This window comes from Mesoplodon mirus, assembly GCF_964341445.2.
Source record: "Mesoplodon mirus genome assembly, chromosome: 5".
Classification (NCBI taxonomy): Eukaryota; Metazoa; Chordata; class Mammalia; order Artiodactyla; family Ziphiidae; genus Mesoplodon; species Mesoplodon mirus.
This window is the reverse complement of record NC_138980.1, coordinates 56,374,618-56,400,666: the sequence shown is the minus strand read 5'-3', so window position 1 is coordinate 56,400,666 and position 26,049 is coordinate 56,374,618. Positions and strand designations below refer to the sequence as shown.

Here is a 26,049-nt window from a genome sequence, read left to right as displayed (position 1 = left end):
CATTGCTCTTTTCCCAGGGGGGAAATGAGTGCTTACCCCGGTCCCAGGTCCACACTCACTCCTTGGCCCGGCGAGCCCAGGGTGCATGCAGCCTCCCAGCTCTGCCTGCTCTGCTTTGGGGAAAGCTTCCTGTTCACCAGGTCAGCACCCGTGGAGGGCAGGTCCCAACAAGACACTCCGCTCAGCAGCTGCAGGGGCGCCTTGAGAGCCGGAGTCCTTAAGATGAGCTGCAGGGAAGGGAGCAGGGATGGGATCTCCCTCGGGGGCAATAAGATGCCAAAGGGGGTGCACCCTTGTGTAGGGGTTTGGTACCCATGGCTGTGTTCAAGCCGTGGGACCCACAGACCTGGTGAGTGGTTTGCTGGGGGAAGGGCCTGTGTCTGATATTTGTTTCTGACACCACACCTGGGCAGGTGAACAGGCTTACAGTGTGCAGGGGCACATGGGTTCCCTGGGCTACCCTCCCACCTCATACCACCTAGGACCACTATTTTGAAACATCTTGTGAAAACATAGATCAATTCTTATCACTTCCCTGCTTAAAATTTTCCAGTGGCTTCCCACAACATTTAGATGAAAATCTGAACTTGTTTTCATGGCCTGGAAGGCTCCCCACCATCTGGGCCCTGCCTGCATCTCCAGTGATACCTCCCACCACTCTCCCCATTGTTCACCAAGCTGCAGCCATAAGGGCCTTCTTTCTCCTCTGCAAACATACTAAACTGGGATCTGCCTCAGGGCCTTTGCACTTGCTGTTTCCCTCTATTTAAAATTCTCCCATGGCTGGCTTCTTGTTATTATCCATTTCTCACCTCTAATGTCACCGCCTAACCCCCAGTTTGATGTAGCCTCCTTCCTAAAGCCCTTCTTTATCACATCACCCCATTTTCTCCACCCCATTACCTCCCAATATGTTCTTATTTATTTGTTTACTGTCCTCTGCCCTAGATGCTAGGCTCCATGAAGACAGGAGCTTTTTGATCTTATTCATGCACGAATTCCCAGTGCCTAGATCAGTGCCTGGTACATAACAGAGCTCAATAAATACTAATTGAAAAATGAAAGGATCTGGACTTAGGGAAAGCAATGACAGAATGAAAGCTGAAAGAACCTTTAGCGATCATTCCTTCCTTTTTGATGCTGGAAAGTAAAGTCCCCAAAAAAGAAAGGGACTTGCCCAAAGTGACAGGGTGAGAACCAGAGCCAGGTTCTTTCCTCCCAACCATGCTGCCAGAAAGAGAAACTGTGTTCACCTGTAAATCCAACTGTTTAGGTTCGAGCCCAACTCCACCACTTGCTAATTGTAAAACCTTGGGGAAGTTAACCTCTCTGAACCTTGGTTTCCTCATCTGTAAGATGGGGCTATTAACAGTACTGCTTTCCTGGGGTTTTATGAAGATGAAATACTATCATGTACATTAATATGCTTAGCATTGGTGCCTGGCCCATAGAAAAGCACTCAATAAATATTAGTCTCAAAGCCAAAGCAGAATCAAAACCTGAGGTCGGGGTGAGGGTGGGGTAGACTGAACCCCCTGGAGAAGGCCCAGCCTGCGCCCCAGTGGAGCAGGAATCTGCTGGTCCCTGGTCAAGTCTAAGCTTGCTGGCCCAGCCGCAGGCTCTGCTGGGAAGCTGCGAGCAGGCGCTTGTCTGGGGTGGGGCCTCATGCTCTTGGCTCCCCAGACTCAGAGAGAAATCTGCATGTGGGTGAATGTGCACATTTGCAAGAAAGCACACACACACACACACACACACACACTTAGGAGACAATTTTGAATAATTGTGTGGGTATGCTAATTGTGTGCGCCTGCTTGGCAGAATACGTACTGTGTGAGTAAATAAACTGGTAGCTGTGGGGCTTCTGTGTACACGGGTGTGAGCAAGTGCAGGTGTGGGGTTTCGTGAATGGACCCTTTTAGGACATATGTGTGAATCAAACTCTGTCTCCATGTAACCCCCAACCCCATTTCATGCATGGGGAAGGCAGCAGAAGGTGGTTCACAGGACAAAGCTTCCGGCTGTGTGACTTTGAGCAAGCGGCTTACCTTCTCTGATTCTTAGTTTCCTGACTTCATAATACCATTTTGAGAATGAAATGAGTTAATGTACATAAATGCTGAACAAGACGTGTGACACAATTTTTGAAAAATATTACGAAGTACTATTACTTTTTAGCAGCCAGCTCAGACTATTGATTGTTGAGTTTGTGGGTAATGAAAACTCTCAGATGTCTTTTCACGTCATCCCCAATCTGTCCTTGTGCAGGCTGATCTTCTGCAACTAAATGACGTAGGATTTTAATGAGACTGTGATTCATTTCTCCTTGTGTTTCACTCACTGCCCCAGCATCCCAGAATCTTAATTCTAACATTCAGAAACTTGGTGGTTGTAACATCCGTGTCTTTATCCTAGTCATTGATAAAAGTTTGAACACAACTGGCAGGATAAGTGCTCTGAGATCTATCCTCATTTTCTTGGTTAGTGATCTCAGTGCAATTCTGGAACGACTCATCTCACAATGTGGAGAGCTCCCCGTCACTGGGGGAATCCAAGCAGATTCTGTGTGGCCACCCGGGAAGGATATGCTACTCTAGCGGGATAGGTGCCCTTGGGGGAAACTAGGAGAGCTCTAAAGTCCTTTCCATCTTATACAGGTAGGTTCTTCAGCTTGTGCAGGCCTGTGGGATTGCCTCTGGCTGTGGATCAGGAAAATCATTCGCCGATGCCTATTCAGTGGTCAGTGTAGTAAGCTGACCTGGCTCTCAGGAGACCTAGGTCTAAAGTCACTTATTCCCGTGACTGGTCAAATCAGTCACCTAAGCCCTCTGGACCTCCTTCTTCATCTGTAAATGATGTGTGTATGTTGGGGGAAGGGGTGGGAATGGATCTGTGATTTCAGACCCCTCTATTGCTTTCAGGGGCAGAATATCTTTTTTCCTGGTGAAATTGTACTTGGAAACACAGCCTATAAACAGATAAAAGCAGAGCTGCACTATTAAAGCCGGTCTCGAGGCCTAGGACCATGCCCCCAGGTTTGTCCCTCACTCCCTTGGGAAGCACAGGTTTGAAAAACTGGACTAAGAGCCCCTCCAGATCTGACAAGCGGGGGCTCTGCTATGCTAACGTCCTGTGTCCTGCCTACATGTTCTAAGCGGTGTGGTTGGATGTTCTGTGATTCTGATGCTCTGTGACCTGTATCCGTAATGGTCCATGTGCAGTGGCTCAGGCATTTTAGTTCTAGGAGCCTGTGACACTGTCGGTAATTCTGTCCCTTCCACGGGGAAGCAGATGTACTTGAAGGAATTCAAAGCCAAATCAAACTTCCACTAAAGAAGCTCCTACCAAATTTGTTCAAAATGCCAGGCTTTGTTTCTTTTTTTTTTTATTTATTTTTGACTGCATTGGGTCTTCACTGCAGCCCGCGGGCTTTCTCTAGTTGTGGCGAGCAGGGGCTACTCTTCGTTGCGGTGCACAGGCTTCTCATTGCAGTGGCTTTTCCTGTTGCAGAGCACGGGCTCTAGGCACGCAGTCTTCAGTAGTTGCAGCATGCGGGCTCAGTAGCTGTGGCACGCGGGCTTAGTTCCTCCACGGCATGTGGATCTTCCTGGACCAGGGATCGAACCCGTGTCCCCTGCATTGGCAGGTGGATTCTTAACCGCTGTGCCACCAGGGAAGTCCCCAGGCTTTGTTTCTGACAATGAAATTCCTCCCATCACCCAGGCACAGATCAGCAAAGACATTCTCCCTCGTGGCCCAGCAGCTTCCCTTTTCTTAGGCATAACACAGACATTAACTAATAGCCACAGAATACTCCTAGGAAACGCATCTCTCCTTTTACTCCCATTTCTCAGGTAAGACAAACTGAGGTTTGCCTGGCACACCCAAGGCCACCCAGAAGGGGGTGGCTGTACTGATAACAGAGAGCCGGATTTCCTGAAGTTGGGCGCTCCGGATTTCCTAGACTGAGGGGAGAAGCAATGAGGGAAGATATTTTTCAAAGTTTGGAGAGTCTTTCATGAAAGGAGTCACTGGATTCATCACTCTGGATTGGAGAATGTCCATACTCTCCCCCAAAAATCTGAATGTGAATTTACCATGGATTTGGGTGCCCTCAGCATTTATTTTCTGACCTCCCACCCCCATCCCCCATCTCTGTCCCAGGCATCCAGTGTTAGGGCTGGTTCCTATGGCTCTCAAGAAAGAATCCTAAATATATTCTGTTTATGACGAAGGCTGGGAAGTTGGGGAGGGTGGGACCAGGGAGCAGGAATTAGGAGGGGTTGTGCCTTTGAGCCAGATTAAAACCGTAAGTGAAAGAATGTTGACATTCCAGGTACCTGCTTGTTAGGAAGTCTTTAGCTACTGAAATAATTTTTCTACTTAGTCTTTGGGAGCCATTGAAAGTTTTAGAGAAGAGGCAGGACCAGAGCGGAACTATATGCTAGGAAGAGTAATCTAACATCAGATCAAAAGGGGAATTTTCACATTCAAGATTCCCACTCTAGTGTGGACTGGGCTTGAACACCAGCTCTATTGGTTTAAGCCAACTGGAATTCAGGAATTGGTAGGAGGGACTGATTTACTTCTAAGAAACTTGGATGAACACTGAGTCATGTGCTAGTTTGTAGGCAGCCGCTGCTAGGTCCTCGTGTAACAAAAACAAATCAAAGAACTGGGTACGATCAGGAAAAGGACCAGAGGCTTGAGCCCTGGATGGGCCATGTGACCTTGGGAAGGCCACAGAACTTCTTCTGAGCCTCAATTTACCTGTCTGTAAAATGGAGATAATATTAGCTACTTCTACCTACTTCCCAGGGCTGGAGGAAAGACAGATAATATGATAGGAGAAAGCATAGAGAGGAAAGACGCAGAGTAACACCTTATTAGGACCAATAATGGCTTGGTAAAAGGCAGCTGGAACCACCAGTGGACTGAGAGGCAGTCTCAGGAGAGCTGCTTGTAAAAGCAAGGCCTACCCAAGCCTGGAATTAGGGGAAGAGAAACGACTGAAAAGGAAGTTCTCGCCTAGGGCATGGGTGAAAGGGAGCTGGGACTTGGGGTCCCCTTTTTTATCAGTATTCTGTTTATTATTATTGATGACAAAGATTATACTGTCTTACATCTGGATGGTAATCTATATGTTTTCAAGACACATCTGCATGCATTTTCTCACTTGGTCTTTGGGGAGAAGACCCATTATTGGGTAGAATTAATAGTAACAAAGTGGTCTCTAGAGTCGGATACACCTGCTTTCAAATCCTACTCAACAGCTGTGTGACCTTGGGCAGTTATTTAACCTCTCTGATCCCAGAAAAAGGGAAATGAGAGTAGCAGCTATCTCATGGAACTGTTGAGAAGGCTGCAGGAGTCAATGCATGGTACATTTCCAGCACAGGAAACACTCAGTGCCAGTTAGTTGTTGTATCAACCTCATCCTTATCGTGACACTTATTATCACTCTCATTTTGTAAATGAGAAACTGAAGCTCAGATAATTGGAAGGCTCTTGCCTGGATTTACCCATCTAATAGGTGGTGGATTCAAGTACTGACCCAGAACAGGAATCCATATTCCAAGAAGAGAGACTCAGAGGGGGCTGGAGTGGCTGGGACTGATTCTCTAGAGCAGCACTCTCCATCAGAACTTTCTACAATGATGGGAATGTTCTATGTCTGAGCTGTCCAGTGTGGGAGCCACTCGCCCATATATTCATCTTTATACCAATGTTGTCCTTAAATATAATTTCTAATTCTTTTCATGGAGGAAGGGGCCCACAAAAGCTAAAGTGACTAGGGCCCTTGAAAGTCAGAATGTGACCCTGGGGAGATAGACATTTGAAGGAAACACAGGGCTTCCAGGCACCTGGGCTTTAAGGAAGAAAAGAGACAAAGTGGAAGATGATGAGAAAGTGTTTTGTTATTGGACTTCCTCTGCCAAAGTCATTTATCCACTCGCTCACTCAATACTTCTTTTTTGAGGGCCTACCCTGTGAGGTCATTCTAGAACAGAGAATAGGACAGGTGAGGTCCCTGCTCTTGTGGGGATTGGATTCTAGTGGCAGAGAGAGGGAGATGATAAATTTAAAAATATACACTATCATCAGGTGATGAAAAGTGATATGAAGGAAAATCATGCAAGGCAAGGTTAGAGAGTGATGGAGGGGGCGCTGTTTTTGAAAGGGCGGTCAGGGAAATCCTACGTGACAAGGTGACATTTGAGCAGAGGGAGGGCCACAAAGCCATCTTGAGAAAGAGTTCCAGCAGGCAGTGCAAAGGCCCTGGGGCAGGAGCAAGGAGACCACAGACAGACTAGAGGGAGCAAGGAGAGAGGGGTACCTGCAAGATCAGGGAGGTGGCCTAGGGCAATTCAGCCCAAAGAAAAGACCTGTAGTGAGGGGGGATCCCATCACAGGATTTACATGATGGTTCTATAAGGAGCAGAAGGAGGGAGGGTCGTGCTGCTGGACATAAAATCTTAGAGCCCTTCAAGACCATCCCCTGTGGCCAAGGGGTGGTATACAAGCTGTCCAGCTGCAATTAGTTTTGTTGGGCCTATAATACATTGTTTTGTTGTTTGATGGTATTCTACTTAATTAGTTACCATATGAACAGTGGGAAGCTTCACCCAAAAATCTAGATTCCAACTTCTGTTTACCAAAGTGGAGGGCACTGTCTGTGTCCACCCATGGCATGGTTGGCTGGAGTTGAGTGGTTGCTGCCCCCTTTAGATGGGGCCTAGGCTCTCTAGTCCCCACCCCCAACCCAAGCTCTCCCAGATGTGGAGGCCATTTCAGCTACCATTTATCTCCAAGGTAGTTTTCTAATAGAAGAGACACACGTCTGTACCTACACCTCTTTCCAAACTGTGAAGAAAATAGAATCCAGGATGGCCTCCTGTTCACACACTGGGCCTGCTTCACCCCTGAGGCTCCTGCCAGCTGTAGACATTTGAGTTTGGAGCCCCTGACACTCACTGAGCCCCAGAGAGAGCAAGGGATCTCTTCGTCTTGGGGTTGCCTATATGGGTCCATGAGCTTTGCATCTGGAGCTGAAAACTCCCTAAATCAGAGGGCATCCCAGGATCAGAGGGCTTGGATGGAGGGCGAATCCTGCCCCACTTCCTCCAGGGCTCTCTGTCCAGAGAGGTTTGTAAGATCAAAACCAGCTCCAGTTCAGCAGGGCATGAACCTGTTGATCATTTAGAAGCTCTGGAAACAAAGCAAGAGGAACAGAGCGCCTCCTCTAAGCTCTGCGTTTGTGCCTTGGGATCCATCAGGGCACAGTGTGAACTCAGCCCTATGGGAAGGCCAGGGGGAACCCTGGAGTCTCTCCTCCTGGTGGGGCAGCCTCTGGCCAGGCAGGGACCAGGAGGCCCCCTGTATGGGAGGAGGCTGCCCTGAAGGCCCGGTTTGGGGGTGGCTGTCTGCAAGCCTGGAAGGTTGTGTTCTGCAGTCAAGAGATAGACTCCCCCGGAGGACCGGAAAGCTCCTTTCAGAGGGCAGGACAGATTGCAGAGGCCAGAATGTCCCTGCTGCATGGACTTCATCTGGCGGGGTCCTTCCTCTTCTGCATTCTTTGAAACTCTTTGATCCAATGAAATCCTGTGTCTTTCCAGGAACTATGGATGAGTTTTCAGACATCTAGACATCAAGTTCCAACAGGATGACTTGGATCACTAACCGAACCTCTGAGCCTCTGTTTTCCTCATCTTTAAAAGAGAGATACTAACTGAACCCACCTCAGATAGTTCTGAAGTTTCGACTAGATGATTCAGATTAAGCAGTTAACACAGTGCATGATACCTAGCAACCGCTAAATAAATATTGGCTGTTATTTAAAAACGGTCGTTATCATTATGGAAACTGGATTGAAACCCAGCTGCTGCTCTGAGCCCTGTGTCCATTCATTCCCACCTTCACCTTCTGAGGCATCCCTGTGAAGTTCCCAAGCCTCCCTAGGACACAGTTTACAAACTGCTAGGAGTCTAATCTCCATTTTGTAGAGATCGGAAAACTATGCCCCAAGAAGGGAAGTCCCATAGTGCTATGTACTAAGTCACATCACATGTTGGTGGCGCACCTGGAACCAGAACCCGGTCTCCCCATCCTGGACACTTTGCACTGGCCAGGTGGCTCCCTGCAACCCGGCTCCTCTCCCAACCTGCGGCTCCTCAGGAACCCACACAGGCAGGGTCTCCTACTCAGGAGAGTGCAGGGGAAGGAGCCAGACTTCGGGGTCAGGCCTGCCCCCCGATTCTGCCTCTGCTTTCGTCTGGGGGCCTGGCTTCCTTTCTCTAAGCCTCCGTTTCCCCATTTGTGAAATGGGGCTGGCAACGGTTACCTACTTGGAGGATTTAATGAGCTTATGCATGCAAAGCATTTAGCACTCCTTTGGTGTCGAGGGGCCTCAGTAATATATCAAAGGGCCCGGGAGGGGATCAAGCCGGAGACCCCTGAGCAAACCCCCTCATTTCATGGGGCCTCCACTTGTTCATCTGGGAATTGGGACTAGTCCCTGCTCTCCTGCCTCCACTGAGGTGTTGTCAAACGATGCTCTGAAGAAGGTGACATTTGGGGAATAGGAAATGTTTACAGAGGCACAGGCCCTGATCATAGCTGATGTTTACTGAACATTTACTATGCGCCAGGCCCTGTGGTGTGCGCTTGGCATGCATTATCACTTTTAAACTGGCTTACAGCAACCCTGTAATTATCCTCATTTTGCAGAAGGGATAAATGAGACTCAGAGAGGTTACCTAAGCTACAAGTTCACACAGCTAGTTTGCGGCCAAAGCAGGATTAAAACTCAGATCACCTGGGTGTCTAACAGTTCCCTGGCCTGCCCCCCGCTGGTGCCCACAGCCTGGAAAGAGCTCTTGGGAGGGGGAGAGTTTTATGATCCTCCCCCCCACACCAGGGATCATATAACCGTATGTCCTCTCCCACCAGCAAACACAGATTCTCAGCAAAGCCTTCCTCTCCAGTTCCATCACTTTCCCTCTGGCTGAACCCAGCCCAGCAGTGCTGTCTGTCCGTCCAAGTCCAATCCTCTCTGAGCAGAACAGCTTAGGACAAAGCTGGCAAGTAGGCAGGCCTTGCTTGGCAGGTGAGGAGCTGGTTCTAGCAGTGGGGCAAGACAGGCAGCTCCCTCCGCGGTTGGCGGTCCTGCTGTGGAGCTGGCTGAACCTGAACTGTAGGGCCAGAGGCAAGAGAGGGGTTAGGGATGATTTGGGAGCATCAAGATGCATACTAATGAGATGCAAATGAACCTCTGCCGGGGACTCCAGCTCAAGCCCAGAGTCCCACATTGAAGCCCCCTGGGCTGTGTCCACACCGGTTCCTCTTACCCATGGTAACTCTGTGCTCCACCCAGCCACTGGCGGACACAACAGAACTGCTGGGCCTGCTGTGTTCTCATCAGACAGGGCTGGCCATTGAATTGAACCAGGGGCTACATCTTGGGAATTCCCGAAGCAGGTGGGTGTAGGGGTTACAAATACATAGTCCAAGCCCCACCCCAAATCTACTGAATCAAAATCCTTAGGGGTGGGGCTCAGGAATAGATGTTTAACAAGCTCCCGGGGTGATTTTCGTGACTGGTGTTTGGGATCCGCTGAAGGTGGTAATCGCTTTCTTTAAGATCCTGTGTTCTACCATGCCTTGTTGCAAAGTTGATGTCGCCTGTGTGGCCTTCTCCTGGCCCTGGTGGAGAGAGGTGGGTGGGGAAGTTAGGAAAAGACTGAAATCTCCATGACTCTTTTAGGCTAGACAAGTGCTTCTCAAATGTCAGTGTGTTAAAAATCACAGCCTCATTCTTAAGAAGTTTGATTTCATAGGGCTGTGGTAGAACTCGGAGGGCGTGTTTTCCCCTGTAGATGGGGAACACTGGCTCCCGGGGAAAGCAGCCACAAGGTTATCTCTAAAGTCAAACAGAAGAGCAGACAGAAGAGGGAAACAACAGATCTGATTCCTGTCTGGAAGTCTCTGAGTCTGCAAATGTCTCCACTCATTAGCATCTCAAACCCCAGAGACAACTGTTTACCTTCTTGCGGACAGGTCTGTCCCAGATAGAGACACAACCCCGTGAACAATGTTCCCCTTGCAATGAATAGAACTGAACTGAAAATCTAAGGGTTCCAGCCACACACACATACCTCAAGGACCCAATAATTGCACTCTTAGGCATTTACACAGCGGAAGTGTGTACGTATGTTCATGAAAGATTCACACGAGAATGTTCAGAGCAGCACTATTTATAATAACCCTCTGTTGGAAATAGCCTGAATGTCCATCAAGAGCAGATGGCTAAGTAAATTGTGGCTTGGTCATATAGTGGAATACTATACATCAAAGAAAATGAAAGTATTGCTCTAGGCAACAACAGAGATGAATCCCCCTCACATAATGTGGGGTGAAAACAGCTATATACAAAAGAGTACATACTGTGCTATTCCAACTATATAAAACTTTAAAACAGGCAAAACTCATCTATGGATTACATTAGGATAAAGTTACCCTTGGGCAGGGGAAGAGGGGTGGTTAGTAACTGGAAGGGGCACAAAGAAGTTTTCTGGAATGGTGGTAATGTTCTGTTTCTTTATCTGGGAGCTGGTCAGTTTCTGGAAAGTTCATTGAGCTGCACACTTAGGATTTGCGCATTTTTCTGTATGCATATTATACTTAATTTAAAAGTTTTCTAAAAGTACTAGTAAAGGACTTCAAAGAAGACTTTTAATAAAAGGAAAAGCATTTAAATAATAAAAGGGAACTCCAGGTGACTTCTGACTGTGGCAAATGGCATGGGATTTCATGGCTATGGGATCATGGACTCTTCCTGTCCCAGGAACCAGGAAGGAGACAATTCTCAGAACCCAAGAGCTCCGGCGCCATGCCAGGTCCTACCAGGGCTGTGGAAAACCGATGCCTCAGCAGTTCCTGTCCCCACCCCCCCATGGCCCGCCCTCCCCAGAACTGCAAGGACAATGGCAGCCCATTTTGCACTGGATTCCCAGGTTCAGCTGAGTTTGCATTCATTGGGGCTTGCTTCATGCAGCATTTTTCTGTCCTCAGAGCAGTTTTCTGGCCCATTTTCTTTTTTGATCCCCTCAAAGACCCTAAATGTAGAGCAAGAAGTATTTCCATTTTATAGATGGGAAAGTTGAGGCCCTGAGATGGGGGTCAAAAGGCTTGTCCAAAGCTAGCAAGGTCTAGCAAGTGGCCCAGCCAGGACTCAAACACAAGGCTTCAGATACCAAATTCAACACTCCCTTGGCTACACCGCAGATGGTCTCTTCCCAGTAATAGCGATGCTGATTATAGCACCTATCAATTAGTGAGCACTTTCCCTGGGGATGTCTCAGAGCCTTCAGTAACCCAAAGAGGTAGGCACTGTCATATCATTTCCATTTTAACAAATTAAAAAACTGAAAAGTCAGAAAGTCCAAGTGCCTTGCCCAAGGTCAATGCCTAGTAAGTGTGGAGCATGGATTGGAAGAAATGGTCTGAGTTGAGTCGAAGCTCTGAATCGCTAGTCCAGTGGTTCCCAAATTCAGTTGGACCTCACCTGGAGTTCCCTTAGAGCTTGTAAAAATACAGGTTCTCGGGCTTCCCTGGTGGCGCAGTGGTTGAGAGTCCGCCTGCCGATGCAGGGGACACGGGTTCGTGCCCCGGTCCGGGAAGATCCCACATGCCGCGGAGCGGCTGGGCCCGTGAGCCATGGCCACTGAGCCTGCGCGTCCGGAGCCTGTGCTCCGCAACGGGAGAGGCCAAAACAGTGAGAGGCCTGCGTACCGCAAAAAAAAAAAAAAAAAAAAAAAATACAGATTCACTGGCTCCACCGCCAGACCACACATTCCAATGATGTAGACTCAGGATGGGGCTGAGAAAGCTGTATTTTTAAAAACAGCCCTAGGCATTTGGGATGCTCAGCTCTAAACTAGGCTGCCACTGAAATAAGACAGTAAAAGCAAGATAATTTAAAGGTAAAGCTTAATTTAGCAACTTCCAGATTAACACACAGAACCTCTCTAATAATTAGAGTCCTCCTAACCAATGGTCCACAACCCCTCCAGAAGATATATGAGAACAGCTGGACTGGCTGGATAATAGCTATGCTTAGGGTGGGGGGCAGTGACTGACAAGGGGCATCTGGAGAGTGTGTGAGGGGGCACTGGTGCTGGTGATGTCTGCTTTTTGCTCTGGTTCCTGGTTTGCCACCGTTTGTATTCACTTTGCAAAACTTCATCAAGCTATAACTTACAGTTGATACACCCTCTTTTTGAATGTTTACAAAAAGGAAAAAAAAAAAGTCAGGCCAACCATCTGTCAGAGACACCGTGTAAAGAGCAATCTTTACACAGAGTAGAGATTTATACAAGAAATCCAATAGAGTTCTTCTAATTACATGCTTCCAAGAGCTTGAGATTCTAGGATTTGAATTTTCCAAGATGCTGTGATTCTCTGAGTCAATTCCCAAGACTTCAGGAAGCCCCCAAATCTGTAATAGTAGTTAACGTTTAGTGAGCTCTTGGCACGTGCTGACTGCTGTGCTAAGAGCTTAAGAGCTTCGTATGGATCCATTCACAGCAGCTGTGTAAGGTATTGATAGATAACATTATCCAGCCCACAGCCCTCAGAGAGGTGAAATAATGTGCCCAAGCTCACAGAGCTGGAAAGCGGCAAAGCCAGGACCAGATCTCCAGCACCCTGGCTCCAGAGCTGGTGTGCCCAGCCATGGTGCCATACTAGTATGAAGGTCTGCCGCTTCCCAAGGCTAAGTGTCTAAGCATCTCAGTGATGCATTTTGTGCCGTCTAACCTTGCATTAGCTGGGAGGACCCAGGGGGAAGGGGATGCTGCAGGGACAGACAGCAGCTCTGACCTGGGACACGTGAGAACATGTGGGCCAACAGGCACATACATGCTGACGTTACCCCACAGTTGGCATGTACAGTCCTGCTCAGCTGGCACCGAGGCCAACTGCTGTGGGCACTGGAGCTGAACGGGAACTTGGAGAGTTCTCTGTTGTGGGCTCTCTGCCCTCAGCCAGAAGATGGGCAGGTGCCATTTACCTGCCATTCCAGGTCACCTTGCAGTGACCCACAAGTCTCAGGAATGGAGAAAGGCGGTCAGGGAAGACATTTGTCTCTTCTGCAGGCTCCTAACTGGAAAATGCTTACGGCATCACCTCATTCAGGAGGTAGTTTGTCAATCATTGGGTAGTGGTGGACAGTCGGGCACTGTGATTGGCCAAGGGGGAGACAACAAGATATCATCACCTTCTGCTCTGACCCCTCCTTAAATTCTGGCTCCACCAAGACACTCTTTGAATTAAACTTCTTCAACGTGGTCCTCCAATATTTACAAAACAAAAGCCATGCCTCTATGATGATTCCCTGAAATCCTAACATTTTAAAGGCGTATATCGAAATATTTTCAGATGCAATTATGTATACGAGATTTTTTTCAAAATAATCTGATCAGGGAAGAGTTGGTGGAGGTATAGGGGAGACATAATTATTGAAGCTGAGTGATTTTTTTTAATACTCTTCTGCTTCCTTTTGGTATTTCTATAATTTCTCATTAATAAAAAATTATACATAAATTATATACATATATATTTTTTAAAAGTCATACTCCTTGGCCTGGCACACATGGCCTTCAGTGACCTGACCCCATTCTGCCTTTCAGAGCACATCTCCAAATGTTCCCCACACAGCTGATAGTTTTCTGCACACACATGCCATTTTCTTTTAACTGCTATGCTTTTGCATATGCTACTTTTTCTTTCTGAATTGCCTTTCCCACTTTTCTTTCTTTTTTTAAGCCTCATTCAGTCTTCAAAACTGATGTTCAGTCTCAGATTCTCCTAGAAGCCTTCCTCCACCAACTTCATAACTGGGCTATCTATGTATGGCTCCATGGGCCCCACTGCTAGCCCCAGTTTGCCTCTATTTTACCACCTACCTCGACATATTAAACCACCCACTTAGCTGCCTCTACCAGCTGTGAGTTTCTGGGGGCCTGACACATCGTAAGTGCTAAGTGTCTATTGAACTAAGATCTGTTGAGAAAACAGAAGCTGTGCGACTGAAAGGAAGTGGCTTAGCTTTTCTGAGTCTCTATTCACGTCCACACTGAAAACAACAAGAGCAGCAACAAAAAGAAGTGGTAGGGGATCATGACTGCAGGCCCGCAGGCCGGTTGTGCAGAGTAGAAGAGAAGGTATATGTGACACAGTCTAACCTGGTGACAGGCACATCGGGGGGCTCAGTACATCAGAGCTCTCTTTTCAACCTTTAAATCCCATGTTCAGGGCTGCGCATTGACCCAGGACACCATTGCAAACTGGCTACTGACTTTAGGCAAATAATTCCAAATCGATGATTCCATCTGTAAAATGGAACCAGTAATTCTTGAAGGGAGACATCAAGGAACTCCTGAGCACCTTCCACTTGTACAGTTGCAGATTCTTGCTGACTCTCTGGCAATAGTGAGGGAATGGTGTGCAGGTGTGTGTGTGTGTGTGTGTGTGTGTGTGTTGGTAGGTGTTGGGGGAGGGGTCTGATTGATGAGGTCTATGTCCCCTGTCCCCTGAAAGGCATCTTACAGTTTAGGGATCAATCTTGTTGTTGATCCCAAATTGCCTCCGGGGGTATGGGGGCCATTCACTGGCCTCTGAGGCTGACCACCCACACAGGGAGTAGGACTCTCTCCTGAGCTGGGCGAGGCAAAGAGAGGAAAAGGAAGGTGAAAAGACCTGCGCTGTGGCCCTGCTTTCCCCACTCACTTGCTGTGTGACCGCAGCCAAGTTATCAGCCTTCTCTAAGTAGGCCTCCGTGTCTCTACCTGTCTGATTCAATGATCTCTAGGGACCCTTCCACTCTTATCTATGATGGGGTTGGACTAATGCTTAGTTCCTCTGAGCAGCAGTTCTCATCTGTGAATTAGAAGTGAAGATTCATTCATTCTCTCAACATATATGCAGTGAGTTTCTTTTACGTGCCAGGTGCTGTGCTAGACACGGGTTCCGGAGCAGTGAGCAGCACTTAGTAGGAGAGACCATATCAAACAAAATATATGCAAATAACTAATAATTACAATTGTGATCTGACTTAGGAAGGAACACTTCAGGGTGCCGTGAGATGATCTCCACCCCAGGGGAAGCGGAGAGGAGGCAAATAATTGATGACTGTGACCAGCATAAACAAGGCCCTGGCACTACATGCATTATCTCATTTAATTTTCACATCAATCTCTGAGAAAGGAACTATCATTCACCCCATTTTTTCAAATGAGGAGACTGAGGTTTAAAGAAGTTGAGGCCCAGGTCATACAACCGATAATATCCAGGATTTGGACCTACACTCTTCATTTTAAACCTGTCTGGAAACCGCTATTGTAAATGTAAGCATTTAGTTCCATTAGTCATAGAAACAGTAACATTGAGCTTCTGAGCTAGCTCAGCTTGTGCTGGGGACCCAGGAAGCAAGGGAAGCTTTCAGGGGTTCTGTGCACACATTACTGACGGAACCCCAAAGGCAGGGCCCATCCGGCAGGTACAGGAAGGTCCCCAACTATGCCACCCCATCATCCCTAGCACACACTGGTTTCCACTAAGGCTACCCCCCATTCTCGCGTACTTGGTGAGAACAAGAAGGAAAACCACCAGGCCGAGGTGAGTTCATTCATACCCGGGGAAGAGTATGCAGGCAGCAGAGTGTGGTGGCCCAGCTCACAGAGGCCTGGGGCGGGGGGGCCTGGCAGCCCCTCCCATTGGAAAGCACAGGCACAGCTGACATGTAGGAGCTGAAGAGTGTCAGTGTCTTTCTGGGTCTGGTTCTCTGAGTCCTTAAGGAGACCACTAAGAGTCATGGAGACAGGGAAGTTCTAGGGAAACCTTGACTCCCTCCAGTTCCTCCCCACTTTACAGATGAGGAAACTGAGACCCAGAGAGCGTGTGGCTGATGGGGCCTCACTGTTTTGCTCCACCACCCTGGCCAGCTCATGGACTCAGCCCCTTCCTGCCAGAAGTGTAACCTGTGCTCCGTGGAGAGCCCTGGGGCGAACCCGAGCTTGCCTCTTCCTGCACCAGGGTGTTGAGTTCCACAGCTTCCTCACCTGCAAAATGCAATCATTCCTGCTCTGCCTACCCAGCAGCCTTGCTGGGGTCAATCGATTAAGAATGGATCTTACAGGGAACTCTATTAGGTGCTCTGTAATGACCTATATGGGAACAAAGTCTAGAAGAGAGTGGATATATGTATATGTATGGCTGATTCACTTTGCTGTACAGCAGAAACTAACACAACATTGTAAATCAACTATACTCCAATAAAAAAATTAATTAAAAAAAAGAACAGATCTTAACAATAATCCAACCACCATTACTGAAAATGTAGGGAAATAGGTAGGCCCAGAGCAGTATGAAACTCTTTCAGGCCACACTGCCTTTGAGTTACAGGGATGTGAATAATGAAATTCTCTTTTCCCCCTGCCTGCTTTGAAAACCCAACATTTTCAAATGACCGTGTATACTCAGCCCCATCCCCAAACACAGGAAGCATCCAGTGGGTATCAGCTGTAATAAAAACTGTTAGTTGATTCTGCGTGGAGGGCACTGCTCACCTGCCCAGGCTCAGCACTCCCATCTTAAAAGGAACTGAAGGATTGGAAATGCTGCGTTCTGAGCCTGCTTCTCTACCTCCCTGCTCTCCTGAGCCCAGGCCTTGCCCCTGAGTGCTGTGCACCTGGGGACAGAGGCAGCCTTTCTGAGCCCTTTAGCCAACCTCAGCATGGCCTGCTGCTTCCCACACTGGGGCCAATAGCACCCACCGCCCCCCCCCAACCAAGTGGAGGGCTGAACTCTGGCCTGGTGGCTCTGTTCAGCGTTCCACTCCAGCTCTCCTTCCCCCACAGATAGGCATCAGATTCCTGCTTCCCCCAAGAGCTGCTCCCATTCCCCACACCCACCCCAGTGCTGCCCTTGGCCTCTGAGACTCTCTGCCTTTTGCAGCCCTTGGAGACAGTGAGCACCCCCATCCGACAGCCAGGAAAGCTGAGGTTCTAATCTGGGTGCCTCTAAAGAGTCGCACGAGAGCCAGAGCCAGCCAGATTGTCTGACTCTCCCTCGGGCCCTCCCGCCCTCCCTCCCCCTCACCAGGTGGCTTTGTCTGTTTTAGGGACCCCGTGCGAACTCATCACCTCTCGGTTCCCTGGCCCCAGCCCTTCCTCCTAAACTCAAGGAGGAAATCGTCTCCACATCCCCTTGAAGGCTCAGCCCCAGAGAGCCCGAGCAGGGAATTTCATTCTTCCAAGAAAAGGAGCCCAACTTTCCATACATGCAAATGTGACCTGGCTTCTCCCGAAGATCAAAGCCCTAGCCTTGTCCATTCCTGGGCCCCAATCCCCAGCCCCCAGGCTCGGGCTGGCTTCACTCAGTGTACCTAGGTGACCAGGACCCAGGTGTCCTTGTCCTACCCCTGCCGTGCCTGCCCCAGCCATCTCCTGGTTCCGTCGCCACCTTCCAGGAGCCCCTGCTCAGGGACCAGAATGGATGAACTTTGCAACTCCCACCCCCTAACTTCCCATCCTCCAGCAGTTCTTACCTGTGCCCTTCAGGTGGGGGAGGGTGCCCCGGGGTGGGCTGCTGGTCTGGAGCCCCTTTCACAAGCCCCAGGCTGACAAGCTCGGGAGGGAGGTGCAGAGTCTCAGAGCAGGAAGGCGCACACTCGAAGAGGCTGCTGAGAAAGTTGGAGTAGGTGTGTCCCAGCCCAGGAGGAGGAGGAGGAAAAAGGAGGTGGGAGAATTGAGGCGGATCATCCCCTCCTGCCAGCTCTGGAGTGGAGGGAGGGAGCCAACTGGGTTGTGGCCCAGAACTCACGGTGGGGAATCAAGTTATGGAAAATGACGGCTGGAGAGTTGCTGAGAAATCGGGCCCATCTCCACCTCCCTTCTCGGTTTTACAGAGGGATAAACTGAGGCCCTGGACAGGTTGTACTTGCCTGAGGACACAAAGAGACCATGAGGCACTGGGAAAGGACACAGGTCGCTCAGCTCTCCGGCCAGTGTTCTCTCCTCTCTCCTCCCCACGCTGCAGATCTGGATGAACGACCACAGTCACCCCTCCCCACAAGGTCTGGTTAATAACTTGCTACCTCATGAGGTTGTTATGAGGATTAAATGAGATAACAGTTGAGGGAAGGCGCTTGGCAGAGAAAGTCCCACATAAAAAGTAATTCTTCTTCTCATTGTTATTAGCTGTGCCTTCCTCAGTAAGTGACTTAACCTCTCTGAGCTCTGGTTTCCCCAGCTGTGAAATGGGGGTAACAGGAATCCCTACTTCATAAGGTTGTGCAGAATCGTGAGACAGATAATGTGTATAAAGTGCAAAGCACAGTGCCTGGCATCTCTTTTCCAGGTACTGTACTGGACACTGGTGACATAGAGGTAAATGAAATAGTTCCTGCCCCACAGAGCTGAAATGGCTCTGTTACCATCCTGTTCATCCCCCCCCCCGCTCTCCCCCAGCCCCCAGATTTACAGGCCCTCTGCAGCTTCCCTGGCAAATAAATTAGTCTTTGCTTGCATACCTCTATTACAGGGAGCTCACTATCTCTTCCAGCAGTCAGTTCTGACTCAGCAATTCTACCTGATGTTCAGCTGAGCAGCAGCCCTTGAACCTGGTTAATAAACAAGAAGTCTACATATCTTTATTATTACTATTATTATAACTATATGACTCAAGGCAAATGATGTCAGTTTGCTGTCTCTATTTCCTCATTTGTTAAATGGGCTCAAAACTGCTGGGGCCACTCAGAACAGAACTATTTCCTCTGCCCTGTGACAAAACCTAAGGCCTGATTCTCTGGCTAGGACTTGGTTTTCTAAAAGTTCAGTCTGGACCCTATGGCTAAGTGGAACCATTAAGGTTCTGGTCTTGTTTATGGAGGAGTAATGAGGCTCTTGGTGGTTTCCCAGACCTCAGGAGATATCCATTCATGGAGTGGCTGCAGCCACTGTGGGCCATGCCCTCAGGGATCTGTCACCGGAGTCAGGGATGACCACAGGTGTCAAGCAGCTTCCACGTGTTGCCCAAGACATCTAGAGGGGCCCCCTAACAGGAAGAGTCTCCCAGGTGTTCCCTCCTACAAGCTGCATAAGAGGCCCAGGGGTTTACAGCATGAGGGGGACTGCTGTGATCAACGCCAACGGGAAGGCTAACCTGGGCAATTATCCACTCGGCTGATTGCCACCCAAGTCTCCGAGTCTGGGCCGATTAGGCATTAACCCGAGGAAGGTGGCTGTGCGGCCCCTTTGGCTAGTCATGTGTGACTATCTGCCTTTGGGGTCCCCATCCTGGCCAAGGCTGGCCTCCAGCCTGTCCAGTGCAGGGATGTCTGCAGCCTGGGGGTAAGGGAACAATGATGATTGGGATGGATCGCAGAACCGCAGGATGCTGCTGACATCCGTCCTCTCCTCCCCAGTTCCTCCACCACTCCTGCCTCAGGCCCTGATCCCCCACTCTGTGGGTCCCAGGACCTAACTGGGCAACCTTCTGGCCTCCAGCCCCCCAGGGAAATTGCACTCCTCACTGACCCCCAAGCATGCTTGCAACTTCTCACTCCTGAGCCCCTGCTCACAGCTTCCCGGACATCAAAAATGGTACCTGTTCATCTTGGTACAGCCCATATGCCAGCTCCCCTCTGTGAACTCCCCCAGACCATGGCCCTGACCTGAGTGAGAAGTAATAATAATAATAATAGCAGCTAATCTTTATGTCAGACACTCATCTCAGCACTCTGCGGGGATTATCTCGTTTCTCTGGACGCCGCCACAATGGATTAAGCGCTGTTATCATTCTCTAGTTTTCAGATGAAGAAACTGAAGCTCAGAAAAGCTTTAATTACTTGCCCAAGGTCACTGGTCTAGACTAAGCTAAGTTGCAAGCCCTGCTCTGTCTGGACCCTCTTAACCACCGGGCTGTACTACCCGCCTCTCCCCTTCCTCCCCGCAGCATTGTGGCTGAACCTCCTGTGTGCCCCTCTGCTTTGTTCTACTTTTGTGGGTGCCTCTTTTCACATCACCTCCCGCCCCACTCTGGTTTAAGCTCTTCAGGGATGGATCTCTGTCTAACCCAGGGGTTCTCAACCAAGGCTGCATGCTGGCATCACCTGGGAAGCTTCTACAAATCATGGTGCCCAGGTCCCACCCCCCAGACCAATTACATCAAACTCCCTGGGAGTGGGCCCCGGGCATCAGTTTTTCCCAGCAGTGTCAACCACATCGTAGGCATTAAAAGAATTACATCTGATTCTGAATCCCCTGCGTGGACCTCAGTTTCCCTGTCTCATTGAAGCAGGTGTTGAACTCTGATCTTTGACATCTAACTAAAGCTCTAACATTCTTGACATAGGATGTTGTAGGCTTCAAGAGAAAGACCTGGAAAATTATCACTGTCCACTCACTCTCCTACTTGCCTGAGGAAAGCAGGACTGGTGAGCGCTTCCTCCCTCCCTCCTAGGTTTTCCTTCCTAGAGCAATCTGTCCATGTTCACCATGGGGTAGAGAGTATAAATGAGGGGCTTGAGCGGTGATGAAAATTCTCATCAGGTGACAAGTTTCAGGGTGTCCATGGATTCTGGAAGCACAGAGAGTATTATTTTCGTTTCTAATAGACTGAACCCCTCGGATTCCTTCGGGGGCAGGCTAAAGGCTCAGGTTAATTCAGTGAAAATCATAGACACGAATCATGAAAGACAGCGCATCACAGATGCATGTGCAGGATTGGCTGACAAACATCCTGGTTGGCACGGGACTGAGGGGCTTCCAGGGATGCAGGACTTTCAGGGAAATAGGAACCGTCCGTCACCCTAATAAAGGGAACTGCTACATCACTGGCCCACATGAGTTGCATACCCAGAGTAGGTGCGGAGTGAGTGTGGCCCACCTTGGAGGACCAGTCTGGAGAAAAGATTCAGCTTATAGGGACAGTTGGCTGATGGACTGGTTACAATGAGACAGCATGTTCAATGAACATGAGACTCAAGCTGTCATTTCCAGGGCTGGGGTCCCTTCTGTCATACTTCCCGGGGAGAGTCACATATAGCTGGATGGGAGTGGGTACGGAGCGGAGACCCTGGAGTCTGGTTCGTGGACCTGTGGACAGGAAGGGCTCCAGAGGCCTGGCTGTCCAAGGGACCTGATGCCTTTAAGGAGGATGAAGTCATCAGGGGATGAGGCCACCTGGCTCCGTGAGGGCTGCAGCCTGCAGCCAAGAGGAAGAAGCAGAAGGTGGAAGGCAGGTGGGCTGAGGGGGCCGAGCTGGGGATGTCAGCTGTGTGGCTGACAGACGGGACCCAGCAGGAGTGGGAACCGCCAGCCCTGGTGTTGCCTGGGGTGCCTGGGAATGTAATCAAACACTCAGCAGACCTGCTGGCCATGGGCATCTGGGCACCACCAGGCCCTCCAGCTCATCCTGACCCCCAGCTGGCAGTTCTGACAGGCTCCTGCCAGGAGAAGTGTCCGGCCTGGTTAGTGAGGCTAGTAAGGATGAGCTCATCCGCCCAATCCAGCCCTCAGTCAGCCTGCCTCAGGCTGGTGCTGGTAGGTAGGGTGTCGCTGAGAGCTCCTAGAGCCCGGCTGGCTGGTTCAATGGCTTTGGTTAGGTCACCACAACAGGAAGCCGGGAGATGGGGGGCCACTCTGAGGACGGGAAATGGAACCTCTGATGTAATCCCCACATTTACCTGCCCCCAGACGGGGGGCTCTGATGTGGCCCTGGCCCCCCTGAGAACCAGTATCCCTCCCATGTCCCCTTCTCCACAACCGCGAACCACTTTTCCAGCATCATCTCCCATTTCTCCCTCTTGTATAGTAACAACAACAATAACCATTGTGTGAATATATGAGTAACTGATATTTGTTCTAATTTATTAAGTACTAGGCTAAGTGAGCATCATCTCATTTGATCCTCAAAGAGATCCTCCTAGTAAGATACTACTATTATCGTTCTCATTTTGCAGAGGAAGGAACTGAGATTCAGAGTTTAAAGGGACTTGTCCAAGGTCCTCATACCTTTAAGTGGCAGAGCCCGGATTTGAACTAAGTTTATCTAGATCTAAAACCTGTGCTCTTAACCTCCACCCTCTGTTATGCTCCCATCCAATCACAGGATTTGGATCCATGGCCATGCTGCCTGTATCTAGACAGGCCCCGCTCTTGATTCAGTGCTCTGATGTCTCTGTCCTACAAATCCCAATAACTTAAAAAAATTTTTTTTAATTTTATGACTAAGCATTTTATTGGAAATCTGTTCTGTAAAGAGAACAAATGTAATAGTTTAGAACTGCAAAATATTACCACCTCGTGGAATGTTGTCATAGTTATAGGCTATTGCTAGTGTCGTACACTGTCATGCTACCATGAAGTATTTCTGTATTACACACAGGGAAGGTAAGGCCAGGGAGGTTGACTTACCTGCTCTGGACCTCATAACCAATGAATGGCAGAACCAAGACCAAAAGTCTGAGCTTTCAAGCTTTTTGCTCCACCCATGAAGTGACAACCTAGAAAAAAACAATGTCACTTGACCTGCCTTAATGAAAAAAATTCACTTGTGTTCTGCCAGCCTTCTTCCAGTGATATTTTGGTTTCTTAAGAATTAACATAGTAGGGATCACAGTATATGGCAAAGGGAAGTAACAAGGTCTCTGCTTGGTGCTTTAATCCAAAGGCAGACTAGGAAGAAATGGATATGTCCCCGAGAAGCCTGTTTCATTTTGGAGCTGATTCAACCTAGTTTCAGGAAAAATCTAAAGTTCATTAACAGATTAAGAAATGAACAAGGAAGACAACACTTAAATAGCTGTTGCTGCCCTGAATCCTGTTCAGGGCACCATTAACACAACTAATGCCTAATTCTTCCTCATTTGGTTGAGGACTTAACCTAAGACAACTGAAGGAATAATTCTGAACACAAGTCCATGTAGGCAATGAACAATGGAACTAGAAAACCTTTTACGATCCAATTACCATGTTGAGGGATATACTGAGTGTAGCCACAGACCCTGTCCAGCAGGGAAATTTGACAAAAACTCCTAGTCTCTTCCAATAACAGCTGTCTATGGATGTTATCATGAATAGAAAATGTTCTTATGCTCATTTCCTCATTAAGTAAACTGGACCACACCTGTGGGGTCGAAATACAGAAAGGTCAAAGCACCAAAGCTAAAGACAAAGTCAAGTTGTGGCACCTACTATGTAAACAGACAAGAGCAACACGATGTTCCCTTATCATATCATTGTATTCAGCACTAGTTCCAATCCATCTCTTGACCCCAGCCCTTGCTTTCCCCAAATTCAACATTCCAGTTGGTATACCCAGGTCATTATTGGATTCAGCTTTCTGGGTCCTTTAATTGGCTGCATATGCACTCTACACTAAATGTGATTAAGTACAAAAAAAAAAAGAAAATAATAATGTCTTCAAGAAACCTTCGTAACAAAATAACAGATTCCCTATTAACAATTAGAGGATCAAGTTTAACAGGCCAAAATAGAAGACAAGAAGTCTGTCAGAATGTACATAGATGGCACAGGACAGCTCTGACCTCAGGCCCCCTGTGCTGAGCAATAGAGTCACTGGCAAATCCCCAAGATGTAAGAGCTGTAAATATCCAGAGTCATGCAGGAAACAAGAATGTTTCTTTCTCATTAAGTCATCCTCTGAACTCTCCGCAGACCTTCCATCTGTAGCCACTTTCCAATTTGTGTGTTTGTTTGTCCTCTCCTGTATTTCATTGTTAACTATAGGGATGTGGGCTTTTTAAATCTCTCTTTTTCCTTTTGGTTTTCTTTGTGTCTCTTTCCTCACTTTCCTCAAAACTGACCGATGCAGAATCATCTGACTGGGAAGTGTCACTTTCTGCCTCTAAGAATAAAGCAGATTTCTTGAGAGACTTTTTCCTGGATTTTTTCTTGCGCTTATGTGGCTGTTTCCTTTTCCTGGTACTAAAAGCCCCAGTTTCTTCTGAGGACACGCTTGAGGAATCTGCCGTTATATCTGTGGCTTCCTTTTTGCTTTTCTTCTGTTTTTTGTGTGACATTTTTTTCTGCTTTTTTTTTTGTGGGATTTCTTTGACTTCTTGTGTTTGTGAGATTCATGGGTAGATGATTTTTACCTGGGGAGATGTTTTTTTCCCCTTGGTAATATCTTGCTGATCGCTACTGTTTCAAATTCTTCAGGGTATAACTCTTTATATCCACTGTGACCCCATCTGTCTGGCATGTTAGCTTCATAATCATGTAACTTCTTGTTCCAGGATTTAGGCTTAAGAAAATCATCCAGTGCCCCAGAAATTTCATTCTTTGGCCTCCAATAGTCTCTTTTGACTTTCTTCATCAAAACCATCACTACGCATCCGGCTTGAACTGCTGGGTAACATTTTCCTTTTGGTCCCCCGGTATGCATCTTCCATCTGTTTCTCCAGTTCTCTTATTTTCCACATATCTGATTCCTCCTGAGTCTTATTGTGAGCGTCTATGTGCCGGATGACATTCCTCAGGAGTACTGTCCCCAAGGGAACTCAGGACATTCTTCAATCCTCGATCTGTGCGCCGCAGCCTCGCCCCCAATAACTTTGTTTTTTTTTTTTTTTGCAGTACGCGGGCCTCTCACTGTTGTGGCCACTCCCGTTGTGGAGCACAGGCTCCGGACGGGCAGGCTCAGCGGCCACGGCTCACGGGCCCAGCCGCTCCGCGGCATGTGGGATCCTCCCAGACCGGGGCATGAACGCGTGTCCCCTGCATCGGCAGGCGTACTCTCAACCACTGCGCCACCAGGGAAGCCCCCCAATAACTTTTGAATGAGGTTCACCCATGGTCGTTTCGCACTGGGCCAAGCAGATGAGGTAGCAGGTTCTGCAGATCAGCCAACCTCAGCCCATCACCCTCCATTGGCTCATGCTGTGTGTCTACCTGGATTGCCATCCCGCCCGCACCTACCAGATCCATCACAAGGTTGCCCAATCCAGGAGCGTCTCTTGACCTCCCTCTCCACACCTCCCCATGAACTGCTGGGGCTTCTGTGCTCTTTGTGGAGCACAGATTGCTGTGTTCTGGTCTGCCAGTGAGGTCAGGGCAGGATACCACTGTGTGGTCCTCCTCCCCCTTGCTGTACTTGTCAGGGGAGTGGGGCACAGGGGGCGGTTTGAACTTGAGGTTAGACAGTTGGATTCAAACCCAGCTCTGCCATCTTGCAGTTGTGTGACATTGGACAAGTTACTTAACCTCTCTGGGAAGTAGTTTCCTCATCTCCCAAATGGAGGTGGCAATGGAGGGTGGCCGAATGGGGTTCTTATCTTGCAGGGATTGTCAGGATTAAGTAAGATAATGAATCAGTAAAACTAAGCAGTGTGCCTGAGGCGAAAAGTGGTAGTTTTCTGGATCAGTTTGGTGTCTAATTCATCTATGAATTTCCAGTAGGTCTTCATATAGTGCTAATGAAATGTGATAGGTGCAGAGGAGGGATAGATGTGAAATTGTTTTGCGAGTGCCAGAATGCCTACACATGTAGAGAGTAGGACATGATTACGGATGCAGAAACTGAGGCCTGGAGAGATTTCCTGGCCTGCTCAGGGCCCCACTGCCCTCTCTTCCTCACTTGCTCAGGTGCTCGGGTCCTGCTGGGTCACCTCCAGGCCAGCAAGGTAGGGGCCCTCAGGGGCAGGAGTCTGCTCTCTGCTGCCTGAATTCCGGAGGCAGCTCTGGAAGCCCCACCAGCCCCATCTCCCTCGGCAGCCACATTCCAGACATTCTGCCCAGGCGAGGAAGAGGCCAGCCCGAGGGAGGAAATCCGGAACCACGAGACAGAGGGTGACAAGGAGAGAGGTCTCCTGGGGACCAGGCTTGCTGGCGCTCTGGATCCCTCAGCACAGCAGGTGCTCCTCACAGGCCAGACCTCAGGCCGCCCAAGGCCCAAGGCTCCTTTGGGGGTGCTAGGGGAGCTGCTCATGAGGAAAAAGACTAGCAGCACAGCGGTTTTCTAACTTAAGAC

At 48.8% G+C, this 26,049-nt stretch overlaps 1 pseudogene across 1 annotated transcript; it reads right to left on the bottom strand.

Annotated features, from left to right (window-relative positions):
* Positions 1-32: 32 nt before the first annotated feature.
* Positions 33-24,874, bottom strand: LOC309804407 (uncharacterized protein NKAPD1-like; annotated as a pseudogene). Its single transcript has 3 exons — positions 24,871-24,874; positions 23,885-24,579; positions 33-227 (listed from the first exon to the last, which is right to left on the bottom strand). The product of its transcript is annotated as an uncharacterized protein NKAPD1-like (transcript).
* Between the last annotated feature and the right edge of the window lie 1,175 nt (positions 24,875-26,049).